Genomic DNA, 14,598 nt, shown 5'->3' with positions numbered 1-14,598 from the left:
GGAGAAGAACTTTTCTGCGTTTTCCAGGGTGAGTATATGGTGCTGTAGCTGGGAGTCATCATGAGAAGGGTCCTATTGTTTGAACTTACTGCTTGCAGGATCAGAAATCCCTGTATTGGACTCCGGCCATTGCTGCCACCGCGGGGAGGAGGACCATGATCCAAAGGAACCACAGCAATTGAGGAAGCTGTTTATTGGTGGTCTGAGCTTTGAAACTACAGACGATAGTTTAAGAGAACATTTTGAGAAATGGGGCATGCTCACAGATTGTGTGGTAATGAGAGACCCCCAAACAAAACGTTCCAGGGGCTTTGGTTTTGTGACTTATTCTTGTGTTGAAGAGGTAGATGTAGCAATGTATGCTTGACCACCTAAGGTTGATGGGCGGGTAGTGGAACCAAAGAGAGCTGTTTCTAGAGAGGATTCTGTAAAGCCTGGTACCCATCTAACAGTGAAGAAAATTTTTGTTGGTGGTATTAAAGAAGATACAGAAGAATATAATTTGAGAGATTACTTTGAAAAGTACGGCAAGATTGAAACTATAGAAGTTATGGAAGACAGGCAGAGTGGGAAAAAGAGAGGATTTATTTTTGTAACTTTTGATGATCATGATACAGTTGACAAAATTGTTGTTCAGAAATACCATACTATTAATGGGCATAATTGTGAAGTGAAAAAGGCCCTTTCTAAACAAGAGATGCAGTCTACTGGATCACAAAGAGGTCGTGGTGGTGGATCTGGCAACTTTATGGGTCGTGGAGGAAACTTTGGAGGTGGTGGAGGTAACTTTGGCTGTGTTGGAAACTTTGGTGGAAGAGGAAGCTATGGTGGTGGAGGTGGTGGCAGCAGAGGTAGTTATGGAGGGGGTGATGGTGGATATAATGGATTTGGAGGTGATGGTGGCAACTATGGCGGTGGTCCTGGTTATAGTACTAGAGGAGGCTATGGTGGTGGTGGATCAGGATATGGAAACCAAGGTGGTGGTTATGGTGGTGGAGGAGGAGGATATGATGGTTACAATGAAGGAGGAAATTTTGGTGGTGGTAACTATGGTGGTGGTGGGAACTATAATGATTTTGGAAATTACAGTGGACAACAGCAATCAAATTATGGACCCGTGAAGGGGGGCAGTTTTGGTGGAAGAAGCTCCTGGCAGTCCCTATGGTGGTGGTTATGGATCTGGTGGTGGAAGTGGTGGGTATGGTAGTAGAAGATTTTAAAAACAGCAGAAAAGGGCTATAGTTCTTAGCAGGAGAGAGAGCGAGGAGTTGTCAGAAAAACCGCAGGCTACTTTGAGACAGTTGTCCCAAATGCATTAGAGGAACTGTAAAAATCTGCCACAGAAGGAATGATGATCCATAGTCAAAAAAGTTACTGCAGCTTAAACAGGAAACCCTTCCTGTTCAGGACTGTCATAGCCACAGTTTGCAAAAAGTGCAGCTATTGATTAATGCAATGTAGTGTCAATTAGATGTACATTCCTGAGGTCTTTTATCTGTTGTAGCTTTGTCTTTTTCTTTTCTTTTCATTACATTAGGTATATTGCCCTGTAAATTGTGGTAGTGGTACCAGGAATAAAAAATTAAGAAATTTTTAACTTTTCAAAAAAAAAAAAAAAAAGAAAAAAGAAAAAAGAAAAAAAGAAAAGAAATCCCTGTATTTTTATATCTCCAAAACCCAAAGTCCTCTTCTGGATATTGGCTCAGTGTGAGGCTGCTTCAAGAGACAGTAGAGGCATTCAGACACAAATTCACTGAGAATTCTATGTGGTGGGAAGCACAGACAGTGATGTGGTGGGAATCAGAAGACTCATCCCATTAAAACTGGTAGTTCAAGAGATTGGTTATTACAGTCCAAGGGAGAGGAGAATTGTGGGTAATTTGGGGTGGAATCTAAGTTTGGGGGATCCAGGATTGTGGGTGGTGAGTTGCATGGAACTTGTCACCTCCCCATCCCTCTCAGCACAGATCTTTTTGGTGCTCAGGACCCTCCCCACTGGCAGGGGCAGCCAGGGATGAGCCCAGCTTTTGTTATGGTCTTACAACATGTAGCTCGGAGCTCCAGAAAGATATTTTTCCTATCTAGCTCAGCATTTATGCTGGCTCATTCATGCCAGTTTAGGCCCCACCTTTAGAGCAAGCAGACAGGGGACTGTGTAAGAATAACTGCCCAGTGAGCTTCACATTCCACACTAGCTCATTCCAACTTGCTAAGCACCTGAAAGGAAATTCAAAAGACTTTAGCCACAAATCACTTCCACCAGTCACCAACCAAGCAAAGCAATGGAAAAAAATGGGAGGGGGGGGTTGAATAGAGACATTGTTCTATTTTCCCCCTCATTTCTCCTCTTTTTAACTGTTTTTTTCCCACTTTATTCCCTGCTTCTATATCTTGATTTATCTTTTCTCCTTAAAAAGATATTTTTATTCTACATTTTCTTATATTGTCGTTATTTTGTTGTTTTTAATCTTTTTGTTTGATTTTTATTTTCTTTTGTCTCTTTTTACTTTGTAGTTTCTTATCTTTTCCTTTTCTGTCATTGTCGCTACTTCTTGCTGCTTCTGTATTATTTTACTGTTTTTACCTCTCTCTCTCTCTCTCTTTTCAGAACTAGGAAGCAAGCCTGGGACTTAGTGCACATTGAACAGATGCTCCAACACGGAACCACGCTCCCAGCACAGGCGAGAGGAAATGCATCTAGCTCGAGCCATGATCCAGTCTTCACCCAAACCTTGGTAGAAACTTCAGTTTAAAGAATAGGGAGGGGAGAGAAGACTGCAGATGATATGTCCACTAGAGTTTAGAACAAGGGCTATCTGATGTACTACTCCTGATATGTCCACTAGAGTTTAGAACGAGGGCTGTCTGATATACTACTCCTACACAGTCAGCCCCATAGCAATAGTAGAGAGAAATGACACATGCTCTAGAATGGTGGACACCACACCCACAAAGACCCTTGGCATCAGTCTCTTCCACAACCTGTGAGATCACACATCACTGACACGGGTCTGTCTGAGTGCCACAGAGGGAACATGTTAATCTAAGCCCCTGTTTCTCCATGTGAAACACCAGGGCATGCGTTAGTAGTGGATAGAACCCCAGGCCTTCACCATGATTGGAATAGTCAATATCAGAATGCTTTCATGTAACAGAGCCCATGTCAACAATGCCATACAATAGGGGCTTCCACTTTCTTTGTTGAAATAACCACAGAGGGAGGGTGAACCCCACATATTCTGTGACCTATACAACACCAACCTAAAATACCAGAGAAGTCCTACTCTTGCATGATGTACAGAAATTGTGGCTCCCTCAGGCTCTGATACCTTACACATTGTGTCAAAACTCTCCAAAGAAACCATAGGGAGATTACATTATGAAGCCCACCTGTAGTTAAACTCTACACATCACACACAAAAAAAAAATCATTAAGAAAAGGCAATTTAGTAAGAACTTAGTAAGAACTTCACATAAAATGAAAAAGATATTCACCAACATATATATACATCACAGCACAGAAACAGAGAGATATATAAAAAGGCCTTATGACACTGTCTAAAGTTTATAATTCTATAGTAACAGATTTCAAAATATCAAAGTGGTTGAGATGCCATAGAGAGAATACAAAAGAATAATTTCTAAAATCTCAAAAGTATATGAGGATACAAATAAACAATTGAATGGATTGGGAAAAAAATGCAGAATATGAATAAGAAATTCAATTGAGAGACAAAGATTTTGAAAATGAATTATACAGAGGTCTTGGAAATGAAAAACTCGGTAAGTCAAATAAAAAACTCAGTTGAAAACCTCACAAACAGACTGTTGCAAGCAGAACCAAGAATATCAGAGCTTGAAGAGAAGTGAAATGAAATATCATATTTAATAGTAAAAAAGAAATAAAGTAAGAAGGAATAAAGGTAATAGACAATTTATTGTGGACACCATTAAAAGAACAAATGTTTACATACTCAGAATAGATGAGGGAGAAGAGCCACATATTCAGTGAAATGACAACAGAAAATTTTCTGAAGTTTGGTAAAGACATGGACATCCAAGTACAGGATGTGTTTAAATTCCTAAGAGATAATGACCAGAGAAGAACCTCTCCATGGTTTATAGTTATGTTGCCAGAAGTACAGGACAAGCAAAGAACATTAAAATCTGCAAGACGCAAGTGTCAATTCATATTTAAAGGACTTGGAATGATGTATTTTGAGTACTGAAAAAAAAAAAAAGAAAAAGAAAAAAAGAAAAACTACCAATAAAGATTGTGATACTCAGCAAAGTTATCCTGCAGAATCATAGAAGAAATAAAAACCTTCCAAGATAAGCATAAACTAAGTGAATTTACAAACACAAGACCAGCTTTACAGAGGATACTTAAGGGAATACTATACACAGAATAGGAAGAATAGCAAACACAATCATGAGAGTATGTGAAAGAATAATATCCACCAGAAGAGGAGACACACAATGGGAATTGGAAAGTATCATATGTTATCAATACAGTAAGTCATCAAAATTCTAGAGTGAGTAACAGAATAGGAGACAACATTGGTTATTCAAGTAAGCCATAAGAAAAGCAACAAAGTCATAAGAACAAGCACTTTTCAATAATAATCTATAATGTAAATTGTCTTAATTCTCCAATTAAAAGTCTTAGACTGGCTGACTGGATTGCAAATCAAGATCCAACAACATGCTGCCTATAAGAAGCTTACCTCACTTGCAAAGACAAACACAGACTGAAAGAGAAAGGTTGGAAAATGATAGCCCAAGCAAATGGACTAAAAGCAGGAGTAGCTAACATATCCATCAAAATAGACTTTAAAACAAAATCAGGAGAGACAAAAAAAATCATTATATATTGATCAAGGAACAATTTATCAAGATGATATATGAATCATAAATATATATGCAATATATATGAACGTCAGAGCACCAAATTTTATGAAACACATACTAATAAAAGACATGCAGAGGTCCCAGTGCCAAAATGTATGCAAATAGATAACTCATCCAGACTGAAAAATCAACAAAGAAACAGCAGAGATAAATTACACTTTTGATCTAATGGAATTAATGACTATCTACAGAATATTCCATCCAACAGCTGCAGAATACACACTGTTTTCATCAGCATTTGGAACCTTTCCCAAAATAGACCATTTATTAGGGCAGAAAATAAGTCTCAACAAATTTTAAAATGATGAAACAATTTATTGTATCTTCTCTGATCACAATGGAATAGTAAAAATCAACAGGAAGAGAAACTGCAGAAATTATGAAATGACATGGGAACTAAGTAACATAATTTTAAATGACAAACTATATGCTAATAAATTGGAAAATCTAGAAGTGAACAAATTTATGAACATATATGACCTACCATAATTAAACAAAGAGGATTTAAAAAAAATAGATCACTATGAGGAATGAGGTTAAAAGAGTAACAAAAAAATCTCCCAATAAAGAACACAGGACAGAATGGATCCACTGCCAAAATTTACCAGATTTTCAAAGATTAACAACAATGCTCTCAACTATTCCTTAAAGTAGAAAGGGAAGGAAACCTTCCAAACTCATTATATGAAGCAGTTATCACTCTACTGTGAAAACCTGATGAGGATCAGCAAAAACAGAAACTACAGACCAATATCTCTGATGAACACAAATGTGAAAATTCTCAATCAAATACTTGCAAATTGAATCCAATAGCATGTTAAAAACATCATTCACTATGAAAAAGTTGGTTTCATTCCAGGATTGCAAGAATGGTTCAACTTATGCAACTTATGCAAATCAATACATGTAATACAGAACATAAATAGAATTATGGATTAAAAAACCACATGATAATCTCAACTGATGCAGAAAAATCCTTTGATAAAAACTCAACCTTCCTTCATGATAAAGGCCTTAAATAAAACAAGTGTAGAAGAATCATACTGCAATGTAGTAGAGCAAGCATTTTCTTTAATACAGGAACAAGACAAGGGAGCCCACTGTCACAACTTTTTCTCAACATATTGCTAGAAATTTTAACCAGAGCAATTGTGCAAGAGAAAGAAATAAAATAGGAAAGGAGGAAGTCACATTATCCTTGTTTGCTGATGGTAAAATTCTGTACAAAAAAAAAACTCTAATGATTCCATCTTAGACTTTCAGATCTAATTTTAAAAAGTTCAGTAAGTAGCAGATACAAAGTCAACATACAAAAATCAGTAGCATTTCTATATGCCAATAATAAAATGGCCAAGAAAGAAATCTCATTCAAAATAACCACACACACAAAATGAAATATCTAGAAATAAACCTAAGGATGTGAAAGACCTTCATTGAATATTAAAAAACACTGAAGAAAGCAATGGAAAAAACACCAGAAGGTGAAAAGTGTAGGGATTTCAGGTTAGTCCATGTACAGAGGGGCAAAAGTCCTTCAAGTCAAACACACTCCTCAGGTCAAAAGGCACTCTGGATGACTTAGAGATGCTCAGCAACTCCTCTGTCCTTGAGGCCTGGAGAAATTATCTTGTTATAATAACCTTTGGTAGTAGTGGACGCTGAGAAGCAAGCAAGTTATGTGATGTGCACAAAGCTAACTGTACTATGTAACCTAGGTAACTTGATATGACCCAGAAATAGATAATGAACTGGACTGGCTTTCCCACGGGAACCACTTCTTGTTCTTTGCCATCCTGTGTGCTTGCCTCTTTATTAGCTCTCCCCTTAACGCTTATAGCTTGACCCCAAACAACCTTTACAATAAAGGCCTCCCATGTTCATGGATTAGGAGAATCAATAATGTTAAAGTAGTCATACTACAAAAAGTGAACTCCATTAAAATACCAATGGCATTCACAGAATTAGAAAACAATTCTGAAGCTCATATGGAAACATGAAAGATCCCAAATAGCGAAAGCAATACTGAGGGGGAAAAAAAAGCAATGCTGGAGTCTTCATAATACTATAAAGCCATACTACAGAGTAACAAAAGAGCATTGTATTGACATAAAAATAGACACTTAGAATAATGGGACAGAAAAGATTTCCAGTTTTCCTAGCACCATTTGTTGAAGAGGCTATATTTTTTTCCAATTGATGTTTTTGGTGTCTTTGTCAAGTATGAGATAACCGTATTTATGTGGGTTTGTTCTGTGTCTTTTATTCTGTGCCATTGGTCTACACATCTCTCACCCTGGATAAAACTCAACTCAAAGTGGATCAAGGACCTAGGAATTAGACCAGAGACCTTGTGCCTAATAGAAGAAAAAGTAGGCTAAATCTTCACCATGTAGGCCTAGAATCTGACTTCCTTAATAGGATGCCTAAAGCATAAGAAGAAAAATCAAAAATCAATAAATTGGATGGATTCAAACTAAAAAACTTCTCTCAGCAAAGGAAACAATTAATAACATGAAGAGAGAACCTACAGAATGGGAGAAAATCTTGACCACATGCACCTCAGTTAGAGCACTAATCTCAATGATATGTAAAGAACTCAAAAAACTTAACAACAAAAAGAAAATAACCTAATCAGTAAATGGGCTAAAGAATTGAACAGACACTTCACAGAAGAATAAATATGATCTGTTGACAAATATATTAAAAACAGGTTCAACATCTCTAGTAATTAGAGAAATGCAAATCAAAGATACTCTAAGATTTCATCTCACTCCCGTCAGAATGGCAATAATCAGAATACAAGCAATAATATGTGTTGGTGAGGATGTGGGGAAAAGGGTACACTCATACATTGCTGATGGGATTGCAAATTGGTGCAACTATTCTGGAAAGCAGTATGGAGAATCCTCAGAAAACTTGGAATGGAACCACCACCAATTGACCCAGCTATTCCACTTCTTGGTTTATATATAAAGGCCTTAAAATAAGCATGCTACAGTGATGCCGCCACATTAATGTTTATAGCAGCTCAACTCACAGTAACTAAACTAGAGAATCAATCTAGATGGCCTTCAACAGATGAATGGATAAAGAAAATGTGGTACATATACACAATGGAATATTACTCAGCCTTAAAGAAGAATGAATTTATGTAATTTGCAGGTAAATAAATGGTGTTGGAGAATATCATGCTAAGTGAAATACGCCAAACCCAAAAAACCAAAGGCCAAATGTTTTCTCTGATATGCAGATACTGATCCATAATGGGGTGGGGTGTTAGGAAGAATGGAGGAACTTTGGATTGAGCAGAGGGAAGTGAGGGGAGGGGAGGAGGTACATGGTGGGAAGGATGATGGAATGAGATGGACACTATTACCCTATGTACATGTATGATTGAATGAATGTTGTGACTGCATCATGTACAGCCAGAGAAATGAGAATTTGTGCTCCATTTGTGTACAATGAGTTGAAATGCATTCTGCTGTCATGTATATCTAATTTGAACAAATTTAAAAAAGAATAATGGGACAGAATAGAGGACCCAGAATAAATTTACATATTTTCACCCACTTGATTTTTAACAAGGATTTTTAACAAGCAAATGGTGTAGGGAAAACTGGATGTCCACGTGTAGAACTGAAACCGGTCCCTCATTTCTAAGCCAGTTCAAAAATCAATTCAAATGGATGGAAGATCTTACTGAGTTCCAACTTTGAAACTACCAAAAGGAAACACAGGGGAACAATTCAAGATATTCACACAGGCAAATATTTTCTTGAATAGGACTCAATAATTCTAGAAAGAAAAATTTAAAAATTGACAAATGGAATTGTACCAAATTTAAAAGCTTCTGCACAGCCAGAGCAATTATCAGCAGAGTGAATGGACAGTCAAAGCCTCAATCCCATTATAACTATAAAAAAGCATCAGAATATTTTCACTAGAAGACCATCCTACAACACACTTGATCAATATCTTTCACTAAAACTGTCAAGGTCATCAAAAACAAGAAACAACTGAGAAACTGTCATACCCAAGAAGAACCCAAGAAGACATGATGATTAAATCTAATATGGTATGCTGGACAGGACTCTGAAATACAAAAGACATTAGGTAAAAATTAATGAAATCTGAAGTAATTGTAGACTTTTTGTTAATAATGTATCAATACTAGCTCATTAAAGGTATTACTAATACAGGAAAACATGTGGGGGGTGTTACATGGGAACTTCGTATCATTTGCTAACTTTTCTGTAAATGTAAAACTGTTCTAAAGAATCGTCTTTAGAAAAAATCATGAAAACAAGCAAATTAATCACTCAAGGCAATGTCAACATAAATATTTTCTCATCATTTAAATAACAATGTATTTAATGCTGTCCCTTAATACAATATCCAAGACCTACAAATTAAATAGAAGTTAAATTTATGATGTTAGGTCAAATGAGCATGAACACAATTAAGGATTCTGGATATGCATAACACAGAAAATGAAATAACTAAAATTATGTGTTTCGTTATAAATATAGTTTGCTTGGTTTCCATTAAAAATTCAGTAGCTGGAAAATGACCTGGAACAATTTAAAAACAATCCAGGGAAACTATGTTATGGAATATAATTAAACTGTAATGAGGCAATTTTAAGATTCAATAGAAGCAACTACCATGGGCATATAAATTATATGAGAAAGTACAGTTCACAAAATAATCTCTTTCATATATTAAACTAGGCATAAGAAATTTTGAATACTACAACATTAACTGCTTAAGGGATCTATAACATCATTGATTAGCAAACTTTAGAATTAAAATCAAAGTGAGCTCTCAATAGCTCTAGAGAGCAGATCTAATGAAATGGTTTCTAAGCTCTCTGTGTTCTACTGTTGATTCGAGTGGTATAAAATTCATCGCTGCGGAATGAACAAAGAACATATTTATTTTGCTAACATAACATATTTTAATACTCTGAATACAGTTACTTTTATAGCCAATGAAGCTTTTAAATCACACAAAAACTTTCCAGGTAAGAGGGGAATCATTCCCATTACATAGATGAGATCATTCAAGTTTCAAAAGTGATTACTCATTTTAAGTTGAATTAAATTTGAACCCAAAGTCATAGCACCCAATCATATGATATGTGCTCATCAAACTTTAGAAACAAACCAACAAAAATATGGAAGGAAGAAGAAAAATTAAAAATGACTATTAGAATCTTGGTGTAGCAATAGACCTTTTGTCTATTTTGACTTAAAACACTCAGCCTGTTATCTAGTGAATTAACCATTCAGGGTCATTCTTTTATAGAATGACATTTATTTGGAGCGTTAAATCTTCACTCTGGAAAATGCTTAATAAGAAAATGGTTTTGAACTGAATATATTTTCCTTTCTCTGTACTTTATTGAGCTCTATATTGAAGTAGAGATTTTGTAAGAGACCACACACTGCGGTGCACATCTCTGCTTGGGCCCCTACAGGTTTTTCTTGGCATTCTTTCATCCCGCATGCTGATGACTAAAGTGGTATTAGCAAAAACCTAGCAGATTTGGAAGGCTCTTCTCATCCATTTTGGCTGATGAGTCCTGGAAGACTTAGCCCATTGTGGTGAAGCCTCTGCTGCTGGCCAGAAGATGTCTGGATTTGTATGTACGTAAGTGTTTACTTTCTATTCCCATCTGTTCTCTTTCTGTCTTCCCATGCACTGCTGGCAGATGCTCTGGGGCTGCCTTCTCACTCCGCTGTGTACTTTCTTCCTGAAACTAAGTTGGATTTTTTTTTTTCCTTGGCTGCACCTGCTTCCTGGAACTCTCTCTGAAGCTTTACCTCACCAGTAATTCAGTTACTCTTCCAAACTACTTTACAGTTAGTTAATTAGTTGCAATTGACTTTTCTGTTATAAAAGTCAGAGATACACTGATTTTGTATTAAACATGGCACATGTGATAAGCTTTTTTTTTTTTTTAAATAATCATTTCAAATCCTCAACCGTAAACTTTTTCAGTGCTTTCCCTATGGTTAGATATAGATGCAAGGGAAGTATATTGGCCTATTGGGATGATTTGCCAAACATTTCACTATATAGGCCCAGTTACATAACTCCCAAGACCAGTGCAAGAGAAAAATGCAAGGTCCTTTGTTCAGAATTTATTAAGAACAATGCTCTGGTGTATCAACACATTAAGTGAGGCACGGGGCTACTGTGAGCATAGAGATCATATGACTTTTCAGGTTGCATGTTAATGGAGCCAGCCCTCTCAACCATATGTTTTTCTGAACAAAAATCTCATATTAGAAATAATAAGTAATTGATTTTCATACTTTGCATTTATGAGGGTAATTCTGATAGACATATGTTAAATCTTTTTCTATAATCCATATATTTTTAGTGCTTATTCTCTAACACTTCTGATTTGTTCATTGTTTCTGCTAAAACAATATCCTTTAATTATTGTGTTGTTCTTAATTTTTTTATTTTGTATTTCCTGTGAATAAGACAAAGAGCCCTGCAGCCAGAGTTGGATGTAAACCCTGGTTGCATGACCTAGCATTTAATCTTCCCTTTCCTAATTTGCAAAATAAACAATTATATACACCCTCTATTTTTTTTTTTCTTGTCAATGGTGGTCGAATAAGTTAAATTATAATGATCTTAGGGCAGTGTCTGACCCCATAATCAGAAACATCACTGTTAAATATTAATTGTTTACTTAAACTAATTTCAGAACCCAAGTCCTGGCTTTCTCATTCCCTACTGACTCTTATCAAGAACACTTCTTCCACATTTGCTTCTTTTCTGTCTCTTTTCATTTATCCTATTGAACTACCCGGTATCGGTAACATATTCTCTTCTCATATATTACTTGTTTTTGTAAGTCAGGAATTCCCAACTCTTCAAACACTATTCAAATTATCCTAACTAGGAACCTCCCTGGAGCCACTGTGAGATCCTGAAGATGGAGTTAATGGACCCAGCATTCATCGCCATTTGCATCTGAGAATCTGTTGTCCTCCATAGCTTCTCAGGCCTAACATCCCTCTTTCTAAATATGGCCCTTATTTATCTAATTTAGGCTATGCCCATCAGGCAGGCTATGCATAAATTCAAAAGACCTCATCGATATTTTGAAAACAGTAACTTTGAATTTGAAAATGCAAAATTTTATGCAGTAGGGTTTGCTCTTTCATTTCTCTATCCCAAAATAACTAAATATACAGAACTTTAGGTTTGACTGATTGCCAACAGTCTCTAAAAAAGATCAATCTGTCTTCAGAGAGAATTGAAATAGTTTTTATTTATTTCAGTCATTCCAGATGTCCATGCCATCCACTGTCCCTAGGTTCTCTAACCCTTACTTTGTTGGGCATGCCCCTAATCCTATCCAAACCCTACCTCTCTCCTGCCTCCTAAATCTTTTCAATACATCCTCCAGGACGTCCAATTTTGTTAAGAGAGCTCTATGTTCTAGTTTCTATGTGGAATAGAGGTTGTGTCTCTCCTTATGTCCTGTGTGTGAGACCACCTGGAGGAGGGGTGATTGACTTTATTAGTGTATTAGTCCATTATCTGTTGCTAATAACAATATTATGGGATTGGGTAGGTTATATATTTTATATATATATATATATATATAAAATACATATATAATTAAAATATATATATATATATATATATATATATATATATATATTATTTTGACTCCCAGCTGGGGTTGAAGATCTAGGGGTTGCTCCTGGCAATGGCCTTCATGCTGACAGATTGCTGAGATGGCTTTGTGCAGGCCATCGCATGGTGAGAGACTGGGAGACTGTGTGTGTGTACTCTCCAGTTTCTCTCTCTTCTTATAAAACTATCTGTGTTCAGTGATGAAGGCTCCACCCTGACTTCCTTATCTCTCTCAAATCACCTCTCAAAGACCCCAGGTCTAAACTTCACAGTTGTATTAAATTTCTACTTTCTTAAAAGCTCAACATTGGAGATTAAACTGCAATGTGATTTTTTGATGGGACAAACCATATACTAACCATAGCAATTAGGTTCTGAGCCAATATTACCTGGAATACAATGTTTTCTTATTATTATGCAATCCATTTTTGAATCCTCGAATCCTTAGACTATGAGAATTCCAAGTTCAGACTGCTTGCCAGATTACAGTAAGCTTCCTACACAGTTCAATGGGTGAAGGATAACTGAGGTCTTAGGTTTAATTTCTAGTAATTGGAAGGATAGCATCATCATTGTCTTAGAAATGTTATGTGTACAAGAGCTTTGGAAGGCCTAGAGAGGAACAATTTCAGTTCTGGGAATTCAGCTTCCAAACTATTCCTCTTTTCCTTTAAAAAAAAAATCAGTCTCCTTTAATATTTTCTCTTTTCTAGGTGATTTCTGCTAATTTACTGAAGACTTTAGTTCCCAACGCACAGTGTCTTTTCTTCTCTAAATGTATCATTTTTTGTGACTTTTCTATGAGAAGGGATGACAGAGTTAATACCCTGACTTCTCATTTCTTTTATCACTTTATCTATAACTATTTGTTTTTCTTCTACAAACTCCCCAAATGAGATGATGGCCCCCCAGTTCCTACCAGTCCTACTATAATATTTGAGTTCACTTTTTCTAGTACTATAATAATTACTTGATTAAGTCCTCTGATTATTTACAGTGGTTCTTATTTGTTACTGTTACTGAGATACTTTATCACTCCTCTAGCTTCAGTTGAGTTTTGAGTTTCCATCATCTGTACATTCTTTCACATACCCTCTATTTTCTTATCCCTCCTGTAGTACCATCTTGGAAACAGTTCAACTCTGGTCAAAACTAACACTCTACTTCCTTCATTTTTAGATCTGAGTATTTAACCTTAGTAGAATATCACCCAAATATATCAGCAGGTTAATCTTATTTTTACCTTCCTGCCTCCAATGGACACAAAGTACTGCTTAGAAATCCTACTACCTGTTCCTAGAAGTATTCTTTCCAACATTCCCAGTTCTATATTCTGCAGATTTTTATCACTTCTCAAATAATCCCTATACACCACACCCATTCCCAGCTGCTAAGATTGTCTTGCATTTCACAAACAACAATCGAACAAGAATTCCTACATCTTCCTTTGCCTAAATCCCTAAATCTACATCAGCTAGCACTTTCAGCTATATTCTCTGACTTTTTGCTGCTGACAGAAGAAAATTTCCTTTATCTCAAACTTTTAATCCTAAAGTGTGTGTTGTGGACCCATCCTCTCTCATGATTTCAAGGGCTTTGCTTTTCCTTTGTCCCATCTGCCTCCAAGGCCATTACCCACTTTGTCCTCATGGATTTATTCCAAATTACATTAAAAACCCATTATATTATTTCCCATCTTAACCAAAGGACGGTGCTCCTGATTCCCTCCTAGGCACTATCTCCTTCTCTTCTAAACAACATTCCCATCATACTTCTGGAATCACTCTTCAGCCCACTCCAGCCTGACCTCTCCATCACACGCTGAAACTGGTTTTGACAAGGTTCTTGTCAATCACTAGTGTTTCCCAATCCTGTGGACATGTTGAAGTTTTATCATTGCTAGTTATCCCAATAAACTATTCTTTACTCATTGAACTCTGTTCTGATGGCTTTTGTGACATCAAAGTTTCCTGGGTTCTTTCTTCTTGCGGGTTTCCTCTTGTCATCTTGGCAGGCTTCTTC

General features: G+C 36.4%; 1 pseudogene; it reads left to right on the top strand.

Annotated features, from left to right (window-relative positions):
• The first annotated feature begins 241 nt into the window (after positions 1–241).
• LOC124987333 (heterogeneous nuclear ribonucleoprotein A3-like) lies at positions 242–1,220 on the top strand (annotated as a pseudogene).
• Positions 1,221–14,598: the final 13,378 nt, after the last annotated feature.

The sequence above is a fragment of the Sciurus carolinensis genome, chromosome 6 (assembly GCF_902686445.1).
Source record: "Sciurus carolinensis chromosome 6, mSciCar1.2, whole genome shotgun sequence".
NCBI classification, from domain to species: Eukaryota; Metazoa; Chordata; class Mammalia; order Rodentia; family Sciuridae; genus Sciurus; species Sciurus carolinensis.
This window is presented reverse-complemented; position numbering and strand designations above follow the sequence as displayed.